The sequence below is a fragment of the Perognathus longimembris genome, chromosome 4, assembly GCF_023159225.1.
Source record: "Perognathus longimembris pacificus isolate PPM17 chromosome 4, ASM2315922v1, whole genome shotgun sequence".
In the NCBI taxonomy this organism is placed as follows: Eukaryota; Metazoa; Chordata; class Mammalia; order Rodentia; family Heteromyidae; genus Perognathus; species Perognathus longimembris.
In genome coordinates, this window is record NC_063164.1 from 52,724,307 (window position 1) to 52,739,413 (window position 15,107).

The following is a 15,107-nucleotide window of genomic DNA, read 5'->3' on the forward strand; positions in this document are numbered from 1 at the left end:
ATCCTCATGAACAACATAAAGGTATTTGTATTCCTAAAACTTCTTCCAATTTTATGGTATTAATCTTATTCCTTACTTAACTAACCATTATATTTCAATATATGTGTACTGTTCATGGATAACACCTTTGAAATATATCTGCCTATAGTAGAGTGTGAACAGTATGCCCATTAGAAAAAACACATTAAGCTGGATGCAGGTGGCTCACACCTGTAATGCTAGCTGCTTAGGAGGCTGAGATCTGAGGACTGCAGGTCTGTCTTTCAAGTCACAAGAGAAGTACTGCACATGGGAGAGATCAGAAGGTCCGAGTTGGCAGTCAGTGCTCATGAAGTCCAGCCACACTGATGTGAGATCACAATCCTGGGATGTCCACCACGCTCAGCATGTTGCATCTTTTTCCTTTTGGTCAAAACATTTAATTTGACTCTAAACAAGGCTTTAGATCTACCTTATAGTCTATGTAAAACAGGGGAGTGAGGGACAAGTAAAATAAGACTATGGAGCTGGGCTCTATACCCTTGGGCTCACCAGGAGTGCATGCCTATATTCCTAGCTACTTGGGAGGCTAAGATATGAGGACTGTGGCTGGAAGCCAGTGTAGGCAATAAAGTCCATGAGAGTTTTATCTTAAAATAACCATCAAAAAGCCAGAAGTGGAGCTGTGACTCAAGTGGTAGAATGTTAGCCTTGAGCAAAAAAGGTCAGGAACAGCATCCAGGCTGAGTTCAAGCCCCAGGACATGCAAAAAAAAAAAAAAAAACCCAAAAAACCCACAGGAAACAAGTACATGTGAGAAGTTTCAGGGTTCTTTTGTGTGTGTGTGTGTGTGTGTGTGTGTGTGTGTGTGTGTGTGTGTGTGTTTTATGGCTTAGTCTCTCACTGCAATGTTTAGGGGGGAAAAAAGAGCTCATACATTAAAAGAGATTTAGTGAATCCTGACTTAACAAGCTGGAAGTCTATTCTTAGAACAATTAGGACAATTCAAGCACTTTGTATATGTATATACATATACATACATACACGTATAGCTATTTTAAATATACACATACATATTTAGGTAATGCTAAGGTTTGAACTCAGGGACTTTTACTTACTAGGCAGATGCTCTACTACTTGAGTAGTGCCTTCCATCCCATTGATTTGGTTTTGTGAATAGGGTTTCTCTTGCTTTATGTTTTGCAATCCTCCTAGCTTCCTAGGATGGGATGACAAGTATGTTCCACTACACCCAGCTACTGGTTCAGAAGGAGTCTCTGGTATATTCCCCAGCTAGCCTGAAATGGCAATCTTCTCAGTCTTCAGTTAGGATTAGAGGAATGAACCATTATTCCAGGCATATTGGAAAATATTTTCAAAGTGCCCTGTATTTGGTCTCTGAGAGGAATTGAGGAATCACATGCTAAAAGGCAGAAGCTGTGAATGCTGAATGTTGTCAAAGGTTTGTAAATAGGCTCTTTGTAAGTCTTTCTCTTTGTGTGGTCCATAGCACATTTCTAGAGCACTCTAGCTTCTCAGAAGCATAACTAAAGTCTCAACCAGATTGCCCCCAGGGCTCAGTGGCTCTCCTGCAGTGAGTGCTTGAACTGTGCATTCTAGGGGAGACAGGAGCTCTGGGTCACCGCTGAGAGCCCTTCTGCTGGGCATCTGCCCTAAATAGCCCCCAAAGGAGACTCACATCTGATTCCCTCTTAAACCTTGACCCCACTGTGACCGGATGGGGGGCAGGTGGAGGCTGGCTTCTGAGAAACTGGCTGCTGAGGAGACCCAGTGTCTCCGTTTTTTTTTTACAGTGAAGGCTGCGAGGCCAGCTGGCTCTGTCATGCCATGCTGGCAATGCTAGGTGAAGCCACTGTAGACAAGCTTCAGCTTCTTAGCTCCCAAATTCAATTTGTCAGTTCATTGAGAAATGCTGATTTGTTGGGGGTGGGGGGTGGGAGGGGAGCAAATTACCAAACTTTTCTTAGAAGAGTCATATTTGACTAGTAAAATACCAGTGTGTGATTTAATAAAGAGTCAGGTAGCAACCTGGACTCTCCTTGTTCTTTTCCTCTTTGGCTGAGGTACCCTGGAGACTCAAGTATACAATACAATTAAGGCAGCTGTGAAGCTGGATCTGAACCATCAAGCTTGTATGGTAACTTTTGGGTTCAAATGTGTAACTTTTGTTTAGATGGAAGTGGAGGCAGCTGACTTCTGAGCCTTCATTTTCTAAGCTTTATTTAAGTTACCTTCTTGTGTGCTATTAATTTTTCAATGAATAATTTTTATTATTATTATAAAGGTGATATGCAGAGGGGTTACAGTTACATTTATCAGGTAATGTCTACATTTCTTTGTGGACAATGTCAGTCCTTCCCCCTTCTCTCTTCCAGTTTTTCCCTCCCATCCCCACTCACAAGTTGTATAGTTAATTTTCAACACAGTGTGTGAGTGAGTACCACTGTTGCATTTGTTCACCCGTTGTCCCTCCATTTCTGTGCTTCTCTTGCCCTCCCAAAGATAGATAAATGAACAAACAAGACAAAAAGAAAGAAAACAGAAACAGCAACAAATATAAAAAAAGTCTTGCTGCCATTTCCTGAAGTTCATTTTGATAAATTTTTTGTATGATCAGATGCACGTAGGCATTGTACCTTTGCATTCCTCTCCTAAGAGTATCCTCCTTTGCTCTCACTATGTGTGAATGTTTAGAGTCCTGAGTAATTTACTATGTTCTTGTGTGTGCTATTAATTTTGATGAACTTTTGAAGATTGTTGGGGTTTTTAGCCTCCCGTGCTCTCCTGACCTGCGGGAGAGACGGGAAAACATGTCCCAATGGGGTGAGCCAAGAAGAGGAAAGGGCAGACAGACTGCCCACACCCAGCCCCCCTTTCGTCGGAAGACAAACAGACAGTCCAGGAGCCAGTTAGTGCTAAGTCTCACTTTAATGGGAGAAGGGAGCTGCTCTTAAACGGGTCAGAGAGCGGTGGAAGGAGAGGGCTGTACGTGCATCTATCTAGGGACGGTGAGGGGAGGCCTGAGCTGTCCGTCCAGGGTGGAGGGCCCAGGGACCAATCCTAAGAGGAGGCCTAATTCTATGTCACAGCCCATAGGACCGCCTCCGGGTTCACCTCCAGGCGCCATCTTGGCCACATGTGGTCCCAAGGCTGGGAGGCGGGGGCAGCTAGTGTGTAACAGCCACAGGTCACCAGAGCTGGGAAAAGAGGCGGGGCCAATTAATTGCCTCTTAATGCAAGGCATCTGGGCGGGCGTGCCCCACAGATCATGTTGTTGCCATACAACCTAGATATGGTTTCTAAACAAACCAAGAAATCCATTAGTGCTTCACACTTGAAAGTATATTTTAATTTCAAAACAGGATAGGTTACAGTTAATTCACTGTGGGTTGATTTTTGTTAGCTTCCAGATGTCTCTAAATTTAGGAAGATTTCTTGTCATAAACTCATCTCTGGCTTGGTAGTCCCAAAAGAAAGGCTAATCAGCCTAAGAAAATTTATCCTTGCTTAGATAACTTTAAACAAAGAGTCTTTGGGACATGAAGCTCTTCAAGAGATTGCTTTCTTCCTCCCAAGCAGGTTTCCTATTTGACTCCACACCAGAATGTTTGCACACAGTAGGGCTCTAGAACTTTTGAGGAAAGCAAGTTTCAGATAAACAAGCCATATGCCTTTTCCCTTTCCTCTCCTTTTTTTTGCTGGAGGGGTGTTGAAGGGTGTTGAACTCAGGGCCTGAGCTCACTTGGCATTTTATATAGTACAATCGCCTATGTGTGTGTGTGCACGCACATATGCTCATCCAAGGGTTTGAACTCAGGGGCCTGGGTGCTATCAGTGGCTCACATCAGTAATCTTAGCTACTCAGAAGGCTGAGATCTGAGGATCAAGGTTCATAGCCAGCCCCAGGAGGAAAAAGTCCATGACATTTTTGTCTTCAACTAACCACCAAAAAGCTGGAAATGGAGTTGTGACTCAAGTAGTACAGCACAGCCTTTAATGAAAAAGATAATGGACAGAGCCCATGTCATAAGTTCAAGCCCCAGTACCAACACACACACACCTCATATCCCACTCCCTTTAGTCATACTGCTAAATGAATTAAATATGTAAGTTATATTTAAATGATATTTGTTTACTCTAAAATATATAGTTTTCAAAGATATTATAGGAGATGGCTCAAGGACAAATTAATCAGAAGGGTCAAAAAAGCTGATAAATGTTTCATAATGCCATTGCTTAAAGTTAATATAAGTTAGATTTATGGACTTAGGCTAATTCCCCAAATCCCACTGAGCCCTTTAAATGTGATCATATTTGTTTGCCTCATTGCTTTCCCCAGCCGTGAGCCTACAGTCTTAATTTGCCAGTGCTTGCATTTTTGTCTACACACACACACACACACACATACACACACACCACATACACACTTTCACTGTTTCGCTGTAGGCGGCTGTCACTGTGAAAGTCTAAAGCAGGAGCAGAAGGCTTTCCTTGGTTTTGCTGATAGTGCTTGTCCTATTGGAAGAAGTGGTACTCCACTGAGAGCCACTTGTAAAGCTTGCTTTAGCTCTTTGTCTGCAGCCAAGACAGCACAGAGAAAGCCCCGCCCCCAGCCAGGGGATAGAATGAAGATGGCAGCAGTGACAAAGAGAACTGCCACCTACTCAAGAAGATGCAGGACCCAGGTTAGGACCACAGCGCAGCAGAAGGGCTGTGCAGTGCTTTCAATGGCATGGAGTAGAAGTTAGTGACACGCCTTCAGATGGCAACTGAAGCAGCTTCCTCGTGCCAAGACTTGACAGACCATCTTATTTAACCATGCACCAGTGCTAGTGAAGCAAGTCCTCTGGATGCCCCCATTTCACAGATCAGAAAACTGAAGCATGGGATGTCTGAGTCATAGACAGATACAAATCAGACTTGGAAGACACTGAGACTATGTTCTTTACTTCCAGCATCTTATTACTGGACACTTTATCAGTCACATGATCATATTTGGGATCTTAATAAATGACAGCTGTGTCAACTAACATTCAGCTCTAGAAAATTTGCTGGTGGTGGGTTAAATGAAGTCCCACTATATCTGGAGATATTCCTTGACCCCTGGCCTGACTTGTTACCTACCTTATGACTATCTATCAGTATTGTGCTATGCTCCAGTTCCAATTTGGTGGTAAGCCTTCTGAAGATTCTATGTGATCATCAGTGTATCTGACCTTTGGGGGTTCCTCCTCAACTTCTAGGACACCATCCATTTTCCCCACAAACACCGTTCAGTTAGTCTCCCACTGTTACTGGCATCCCCAATGGTACAGCAAAGAATGGGGATTCTGAGATTCCTGCCACTACATTCTAGTGGCAGACAGTAACTAAAACAAATGAAGGCAAAAATTTTATATTCAATAGGAGAATGTGCCAAAGCAGAGAAAGAGGCGAAATCAAAGAGAAAGCAGAAAAAGAGGGGAAAGTGCTTGGGCAAGGTCTACAATTTTAGATTTAAGTGGCTTCAGAAAGTGACATCTGGGGCTGGGAATATGGCCTAGTGGTAAAGTGCTCAACTTGTATACATGAAGCCCTGGGTTCAATTCCTCAGCACCACATATATAGAAAATGGCCAGAAGTGGCGCTGTGGCTCAAGTGGCAAAGTGCTAGCCTTGAGCAAAAAAGAAGCCAAGGACAGTGCTCAGGCCCTGAGTTCAAGCCCCAGGATTGGCAAAAAAAAAAAAAAAGTGACATCTGAATCAAGATAAGTAGGAATTGATGCCTTTTAATATAGACAAAAAATTTCACATTGTGGAATATAGAGGTTAGAAGAGCACTGTAACTATTTGGGAAGGGCTTAGAGCACTTTAGGATACCTATTCATGCTGTATACATACATATTCATGACCAATTAGTTCTGAAGCACTTGGGCTAGAGTGGCCACATGAATTACAGGACATCCAGTTGAATCTGAATTTCAGATAAACAATGAATAACTCTAAGTATTTTCAAGTACTTCATAGGACATACTTATATGATAAAGGTGATTTGTTGTTTATATAAAGCTTAAATCATAGTAGAAATCCTTTAGTTTGATTTGCCACATATGAGGTCCTAACTTCACCCAATCAGTGCCTCTATTTTTTTTTTTTTTTTTTGGCCTTGGACTCAGGGCCTGAGCACTGTCCCTGGCTTCTTCCCGCTCAAGGCTAGCACTCCGCCACTTGAGCCACAGCGCCGCTTCTGGCCGTTTTCTGTATATGTGGTGCTGGGGAATCGAACCTAGGGCCTCGTGTATCCGAGGCAGGCACTCTTGCCACTAGGCTATATCCCCAGCCCAGTGCCTCTATTTTTGAGCAAAATGTATATAAAAACTCTTGCCTCAGCCAGTAAGAAAAGGCAGAAAAAATAATAAAATAAAATATAACAGGATTAAAAAATTAAATCAGCTGGGCACTGCTGGTTCATGCCTGTCAGAATCCTAGCTATTCAGGAAGCTGTGATCTGAGGATTGCAGTTCATAGACAAGCCTGGACAGAAAAATCCATGAGACTCTTACCTACAATTAACCACTAAGAAGCCAAAAGTAAAAGTGTGGTAGAGCACCATCTTTGAACCAAAAAGCCCAGTGAGAGTGGGAGGCTGAGTTCAAGCCCCAGTACCACAAACATACATACCCAGAAAGAATTAAATCAAGGGATAGTTTGAAATACAAGACAAACTTAACAGGGTGTTATACTTACTGTTATGGTTATACTTCTAAAAGACAAATCCCCAATCACAGAAACTTCAAGGAAAGAAAAATAATGATGAGGTAGCTAAGTGGCTTCTTCTCTGCAGCCTTTGCTTTTCCTTTGGGTGGGTTTTTGGTTCTGCTTTGTTTTGGGAAAAGTTTTACTATGATGCCTAAACCCCAGCCTCCCAAGTAGCTGGGAATACAGTTGTGTGCTCACACTTGGCTAGGATGGGGCACTGAGGTACTTGCGGATCAGGCCACTTCTGAATTATGGTTTTACTGTTCTGAAGATGGAATTAGGCCAAGGTATAGACTCAGGATAAAGGAAACATACTCCACCCCTTTCATGCTGTCACTCGGGAAGCAGGGGCCCAGAGGATGGGGTGACTTGTCCAACTGAGACATAGAAAGGTGAATCTAACTTACGGGGTTTTAAAAAAATGTCTTTTTACTACCACATCTACAAAAGATAATGCTAAACCCAGTCCCCCACCCCCTTTATTTCTGAGAGCAAGATGGTCTATATTTGTAATCCCAGCTACCCAGAAAACAGAAGGAGGAAGATTATGAGCTTAAGACCCACCTTGGCAAAGTAAAATCACACTTGTAACCCTACCTACTCAGGAGGCCGAGAGTGGAAGATCGTGGTTTGAAGCCAGCCCAGGAAGAAAAGTGCCTGTGAGATTTCCAGTTAACTACTCATAGACCAGAAGTAGAACTGTGGCTCAAAGTGGTAGAGCACTAAACTTAGAGCAAAAGAGCTCAAGGACAGCATCCAGACCCTGAGTTCAAGCCCCACAACCAACAAAAACAAAACAAAACAAAAATACAAGGGCTAGGATATGGCTTACACGGTAGAGTACTTGCCTAGCATGCACAAAGCCCTGGCTTCAATTCTCAGCAGCCAAGGGGAAAAAAAGGAAAAGAAAATTCTAAGAACAGTCTCATTCAGTTCTGGGAAAGAGAAGCAGGAAGTACCAAAATGAAATGTGTTTTGTGTGTGAGCCTCAATAATGGGCTCAAAGACAGGTGAGAGATGGGGTGTCAGAGAGAATTTAGAGAATTAATAAAAGTAATAAGCCTAAACAGTATCATGTGCAGTGGGTAGTAATAAATCAGCCACTATCATGCAGGAAAACTTGAGGAGAGACACCAGAGTAAAGATGAGGTGGACAGACATTTTAACATGAATGCAGAAGGGTCTGAGAACCTGAGGAAAAACTGGCTGATGAATTATCTGACTGAAGAACAGGACATCCTCTCTTGCCCAGGCTGGCTTTGAATCACAATCCTCATATCTCAGCTTCCTGAGTAGTTAGGACTACAGGCCTGAGCCACCAGTGCCTGGCTATTTTCTCACATTTAATTACAAGAAAAAGTTTCCTTTCCTCCATCCTCTTTCCGTTCTTTCCTTCTATCAAGGTGGACTCATGAATTCTTATTCAATGAGCTCTTTTATTATAATACTCAAATTGTTCTATCATGAGTTTCATTTTAAAGACTGGGAATGATGGACTCCTAGATAAGTAGTTTAGGCAAAAGGTATAATATCAAGGATTACATAAAGGCAGAGGCCTTGGAGACTGCAATAATTGCTCCTGTTACCACTAAGTATGTGTGTTGTTAATGTGTCAGAGAAGATGCTATCTACTCTGTCTATGTTAATCTCATTTAATGGTTACAGTTTGGAGAGGTAGCTATTGTACTGTATTTAATTTTCCATTCAAACACAGCCGAACTGAAGCCCTGAGTATAGGAATGGCTGCAAGGAGTCCCTGACCTCAGAAGCAGCCCTAACAGCCTCCAGGACCCCTGCTCTCACCAGCAGCAGCCCTACAAAAAGCCGAGGAACAAACAAGGCTTTCGAAGTACAGTACACTGTTCCTAAGAGCAGCTGGATGATTTTTCCAAAATGTACAGAACTTTGTGCATTCTTATAAATGCGGTATTAGAAGATGTCTGTCATCACTCCAGGGATTTATCCAACATATTTTGTGGAAACCATCTGACCCTGCCCAAACCCCAGTGAGAAAAGCCCAGAGAAAGATCGACTGTGTCCATGTCAGCAGACAAACCTAGGAAGGCACAGATTGGTCATGTCATCCAGAAAGTCATTCTTCACCTAGGGTCAAGACACCGGAAAAGCCACATTAAGGTGGATGGGGCTGTGGGAAGGTGAGATTAGTAAGAGATTCAGCACCCATTCCGTTCTTTGGGTCTCAAGTACAGATGGGGCTGCAGCTCTGACTGCTTATCTGTCCTGTAGGAGAGCACACTGGATCTTTTTTCCTGAACAACACTGCCATCACCACACCACCTCTTTTAATACCAACTTTCTAGTTCTGCCAGAATGAGCTTAGGTGATCCAGGATGTTTTGTGCTTATGAAAATTATTTTTACAACTGTCCTACTTTAGAGTGCAAAACACATTGGATCTGAGAAGACAATCCTCACCCCTCTCCAGGGGAGGCAAACTAAAAATAAAATACAACAACGTGCTTCCTGCCAGTTGGTAAATCCAATAAGCAAAGAAGATGCCTCAACCTGGCACAGGGTAGTGAACGCCAGCATGCCTCCCTCCACCAGAGAGTGGAGAGCCACCATGTGGTTCTCAGAGCCAACAGCTGCCAGGCAGAGCCCCTCAGATTAACCCATAGGTGGTGTTGAACCACTTCCCATTAAGATATTTGCAAAGCAAACAAAAACGATAGCCCCACTCTGAGTCTTGGGACACAGCCAGGAGCACTGGCCCTCCTCATTGACACAAGGACTCTCTGGGGAGGGTCTGTGTTGAGCCTGGACGTTCCTCCTGGCTGCATCTCCAGACTATGTTGATCTTTGGACACTAGAATCCTGGTATAGAGACTGTTTATTATCTAATTTACCAAATCACAGCAGTAGCAAGAGCTCTGGATCACCAGTGCTTTCTGTCTCCTCGCCATTCAGACATCTTGTCTATGAATCAGGGTAACAAGTCTGAAAGATGCACACAGAGGGATGCAACATTACCACTTTTTTTTTCTGTTGGTGGTGAGCCTTGAACTCAGGGCCAGGGTGCTGTCCCTGAGCCCTTTTGTGCTCAAGGTCCTACCACTTGAGCCACAGTACCACTTCAGGTTTTTCTGGTTAGTTTATTAGAGATAAGAGTGTCTCAGATTTTTCTGCCCAGGCTAGCTTTGAATTGTGATCCTCAGATCTCAGCTAGAGCACAGGTGTGAACCACTGTTTTATAACAGACACTTGCTCAAGTTTCTGCTTCCAGAGATGGTACAATGCAGATGGGGCATATCTTGGTGTATCTGTGCATTACCATTTGAAGCCAGTTGCTATTTAATTCACAAAATGTACTTGGAACTAAAACACATTTTTTTTCTTATAGCCAAAAGAAGCAAATAAAGTTAGTAAGATTGTGGGAATGTACAGAATTGATTTTTTCCCAGATTATCATCTAGATATCCCATGCGCGCACGTGTGTGTGTGTGTGTGTGTGTGTGTGTGTGTGTGTGTGTGTGTGTGTGTGTGTGTTGGTTCTGAGGCTTTACTTCAGTGTCTGGAAGCTATCTCTGAGCTTTTTTGCTCAAGGGGCTAGTGCTCTGCCACTTGAGCCACAGCTCCACTTCTGTCTTTCTGGTGTTTAATTGGAGATAAGAGTCTCATGGACTTTCCTGCTTAGGTTGGCTTTGAACCATGATCCTCAGCTCTCAGCCTCCCAAATAGCTAGTAATATAGGCATGGGCCACCAGCACCTGGCTTTGATCTAGGTATCTTTAAGTATTGATAATGAAACATGCAAATTTTATTTTTGTATAAAGTAAAAATATTGTTTCCTGTAATACTTTGCACTGGAGTTTTCCCCCAAATTCTTCAAAATAGGATCTATATGTATTTTTAGTGGAAACATAGTGTGAGCCTGAATATAGTAAGGGTCTAAAGGATGTAGAGAAAGTAGATGTCACCAATGTGCTGAATTTTTAGAAGTGTGTGTGTGTGTGTGTGTGTGTGTGTGTGTGTGTGTGTGTGTGTGTGTGCTGGTCCTTGGGCCTGGAGCTTTTTTGCTCAAGAGTAATACTCTACCATTTGAGTCATAGCTCCACTTCCAGCTTTGGGGACCAATAATTAAAGATAAGAGTCACATAGATTTTCTTGCCTGGGTTGGCTTTGAAACACAATCCTCAACTCTCAGCCTCCTGAGTAGTTAGGATTACAGGTATGAGCCACTGGCACCTGGCTGGATATTCTTACATTTGAAAAATGGGCAATTCTGGAAGGAACAAGAGGTAAAGAAATGATCAGAGACTTTACTAGATTCTGTCATTACTTGAAATTGCCATTTTCTACTAGAAATCAGACCTTTAGAAATGTAACAATTGCTGGGAATATAGCCTAGTGGTAAAGTGCTCGCCTCATATACATGAAGCCCTGGGTTCGATTCCTCAGCACCACATATATAGAAAAAGCGGAAGTGGTACTGTAGCTCACGTGTCAGAGTGCTAGCTTTGAGCAAAATAAAAAAGCCAGGGACAGTGCTCAGGCCCTGAGTTCAAGCCCCAGGACTGGCAAAAAAAAAAAAAAAAAGAAAGAAATGTAAGAATTAACTGCATAAGGAGAGAGACAAGAAAAAAAGGGAATCAGAAGAAAGGCGGGATGGCAGGAAAGAAGGCAGAAGAAAATAAAAGATGAAGGGAGAGAAGAACTGAAGGGAAGAGGAGGGAAGGAAAAGAGGAAACGAGAGAAGTCACTTGACATTTCCTTAGAAAACTGATTAAAACTGATTAAAAAGACATATTTTTGTTCACTGTTTACGGTGTGTGGGTTTGAACTCAGGTTCTTGAGCTGGCTCTGCAGGCATCTACCATTTGAGCCACATCCTCAGCCTTTTTGCTTTAGTTTATCTTTCAGATAGGGTCTCCTGCTTTTGCCTGGGCTAGCCTCAGACTACACTCTTCCTACATCCACCTGCTGAGTAGCTGGGATTAGAAATGTATACCAATATGCTTGGCTGCATTCCATCAGACATCTTAACACACAATTTAAAGATAGGATGTTTTAGAATCTTGAGGACATCATTCAGTTTCAGATGCTGTTTATCTGAGAAGAATCAAGTGTGGACTTTGTAAAGGTGTTGATTTTTCTAGTGAACCCACCTTTGCACACCAAGTGTGTACAGTAATTTTGCCAATAGCAAGTGTGCTCAGGATAGACGGCATGTCAATAGCAAGGGCCTTGGTGGAATAAACTACTTATATATGTTGGGAAGCCAAACACTGGTTCTCATGACAAGCTACCTGTCCTTGCCTGAGTTACCAGGCACAAAAACACTGCCTTGAAGTGTAGATCTCATGGGTAGTAGGAGGGTTGGAAGACTGTCAAGTGTGCATTCTCCCATCATTTCTTCTAAAGTTCACCATGTCTTACTTCCTAGCAACTGATCCTGAATTAGAATTTGGTGTTTTATGTGGTACTAATTTTTAACTCAGAGCATCACATTTGCTAGGCAGGTACTCTGCCACCTGAGCTATGTCCCCAGTGCCCCAGATCTTGTTTGCTTTACTTATTTTTGACTAGTGTCTCACATTTTGCCTGAGGCCAGCCTCTTTGGATCACTACCCATTCCTAGGGTCTCTGGTGTAGCTAATATTGCAGCCATGCCTGGCTTATTTGTTGAGATAGAGATCCCAAAAACTTCTTGCCTGGGTTGGACTTCAAACTGCAGTCTCCCTGATCTCTGTCTCTGAAGTAGGTGAGATTACATATGTGAGCAACTGCAGCTAGCCTTGAGATGGCATACATCCACAGCTACCTACCAAAAACTGAACTTCCTACAGAAAACAGTTAGCTAAGTCCCTATCCAAAGGTGAGGTTATTTTTTTTCCTCTTTTTCCCCTTTATTGTCAAAGTGAAGTACAGAGGGGTTACAGTTTCATATGTAAGGCAGTGAGTACATTTCTTGTTCAACTTGTTACCTCCTCCCTCATCTCCCCCCATCCCCCTTTCCCTCTCCCCTTCATGAGTTGTACACCAAATGGTTTTGTAAGCATTGCTTTTGGAATTGTCTTTTTATCCTTTGTTTCCTGATTTTGATATTTCCTTTCCTTTCCCTAGTTCTAATACACATATATACAGTATCCAGAGTATTCAGATGAGATACAGAGATAGCAGGGGTAGAACCACAGGAAGGGAATACAAGAGAAACAACAACAACAAAAAAAATGGTACGGTTTCACATGCAAGTTGAAAATAATTACCACAATGATATAACACTTGTTTTCATAACATGGAGTTGATTTCACTTAGCATCATGTTATGTGTTCATAAGGGCATAGCTGTTGGGCTATTGTGATCTTCTGCTATGACTAGCCTAAACATGTACTAAATATTCCCTATGAGGGAAACCATACAGTCCATGTTTCTTTAGGTCTGGCTCGCTTCACTTAGCAAAATTTTTTTCAAGTCCTTCCATTTCCTTACGAATGGGGCAATGTCGTTCTTTCTAATAGAGGCATAGAATTCCATTGTGTATATGTACCACACTTTCCTGATCCACTTGTCGACTGAGGGGCATCTGGGTTAGTTCCATATTTTAGCAATGACAATTAGTGCTGGGATGAACATAGCTGTGCTGGTGGCTTTAGTGTGGTCTTGCTTGTAATCTTTTGGGTAGATGCCCAAGAGGTTATCTTCTTTTTTTTTAGTTAGAAAGGTAGATTCGTTATAGAAAAATGATCTTGTGTTAACAGCATGCCCCTGCACCTATTTAGTTTATATTGTTGCCTTTTGTGAAACCCAGGTCTTTATTTTATATTAAAATTAGTATGTTCAAGTCAAATTTAAGAAAACCACAAAGCATGTCTTTAGAACAAAGGCACCCATAACCCTGTATCCCTGTATTATTTAATACTCACAATGACCAGAGATTCTAAACTCTTTTGTGAGTGATACAAATGACAGTTTCAGCTCTAGTTTATTATCCCTCCCAGGATACACAATAGCAGATAACATTGGTGTGCACTTACTGTGTTAGGTAGTCTTTCAAATATTTCTTGTGATTTACAATGGCCATATGATGGAGATGCCATTGTTAGAAACACACTGGTCCCAGGTCACTGAGCTGGTTGGACCAGAGACCTAGGACTTGAACAGAGACAGTCTGTAGTCCTGAAGTCTGTAGCCTAGTCTTGTTGGGGACCGTGTGCACAAAGGGCTGGAATAAGACATAGTATGCCTGAAGGCTTGAGCACCGGTAAGCAGGCTAGCGGCATCCACTCAGCTTCACACATCCCTACCAGATACTCCAATTTTTCAAAAGCTATCAGAAATCTGAGTTGTTACACAAAATGCATCTATATTTATATGTTGAAAACGAAGAAACTCAAAGATTGTGCAGACCAAATAAGATTTGTCTGTGGATGATCATCTACTCAAAAACTGTGTTTGCATCTTTTAGCCTGTAGAAAAATGTCCAAAATATGTTGTACAGCTGTTGAAGCCTCTCATACTCCCCATTACTTCATTATTGTTCTCCCTCACACCACCCCTCCCACTGGGCCCTCCCTCTTGGTAGCCCCCCACCCCCACCCTGCTGGTGGGCCATGGCTACTCTGCTTCTCACACCTGTGATACTCTTCTCCTTCAAGGCCCCGCAGGAGGTGCCATAAGCATGAGATCTTGAAGGATAAGGAAAATATCAATAGGTAATGAAAGGACTGGTGGAAGAACCCTATTCAGAAGGAATGACAGGAGAAGAAACATAGAGAAATTGGAAAACAAAAGACATGTTGAAAACCATCAAACAGCTCCAACTATTTGAAAAGAGGCCCCTGGTCCTTGGAACCTTATACTATAAAGAGATTGCTGACATTCTTGACATACATGAATCTTCTAAAAGGTTCCTTTGCATAAGGATCACGGATGATTTAGGTTTGTTGAAATAATTCAGATAAATATTTATGTACAACTATAAGCAAATCCACAAGGAAAAATGTAACTCAAAACAGATCTTTTTCCTTGAAGCTCCTTTCAACTGGTGATAAGGTTTCTGGCTTCAAAAGGTTTTGAAAATAAATGTGACCAATTAGTAACAGAAAAATATAGGAAGTCTAAGATGACTAAGGATCAGTGGAGCCTTGACAGTTATCATCTGTGGGTATGCTAATGGCACCCTGGCCAGATTGGCAAGGGTAAATTTGGGGCACAAAGTCAATCAGAGATTTACTCCTGAGATAAGAGCCAAGGACAAAAAGTAAAAGCTGGCACTCAAGTTAAAACACAGAGTGAACATTGTTCAAAGATTCCCAAGTGTTGAAAACCTCAGTGTTTACTGTAGTCTATAATTTTGAAGATAAACCAGAGAGGTCTTGACCCTTGACCCTTCTTAAGAAGTTAATATTAT

The 15,107-nt window shown here is 42.3% G+C and overlaps 1 protein-coding gene across 1 annotated transcript in view; it reads right to left on the reverse strand.

Moving 5' to 3' along the window:
• Positions 1 to 15,107, reverse strand: part of Myo3b (myosin IIIB) — a 408,218-nt gene that overhangs the window by 107,539 nt on the left and 285,572 nt on the right. The window lies entirely within an intron of this gene.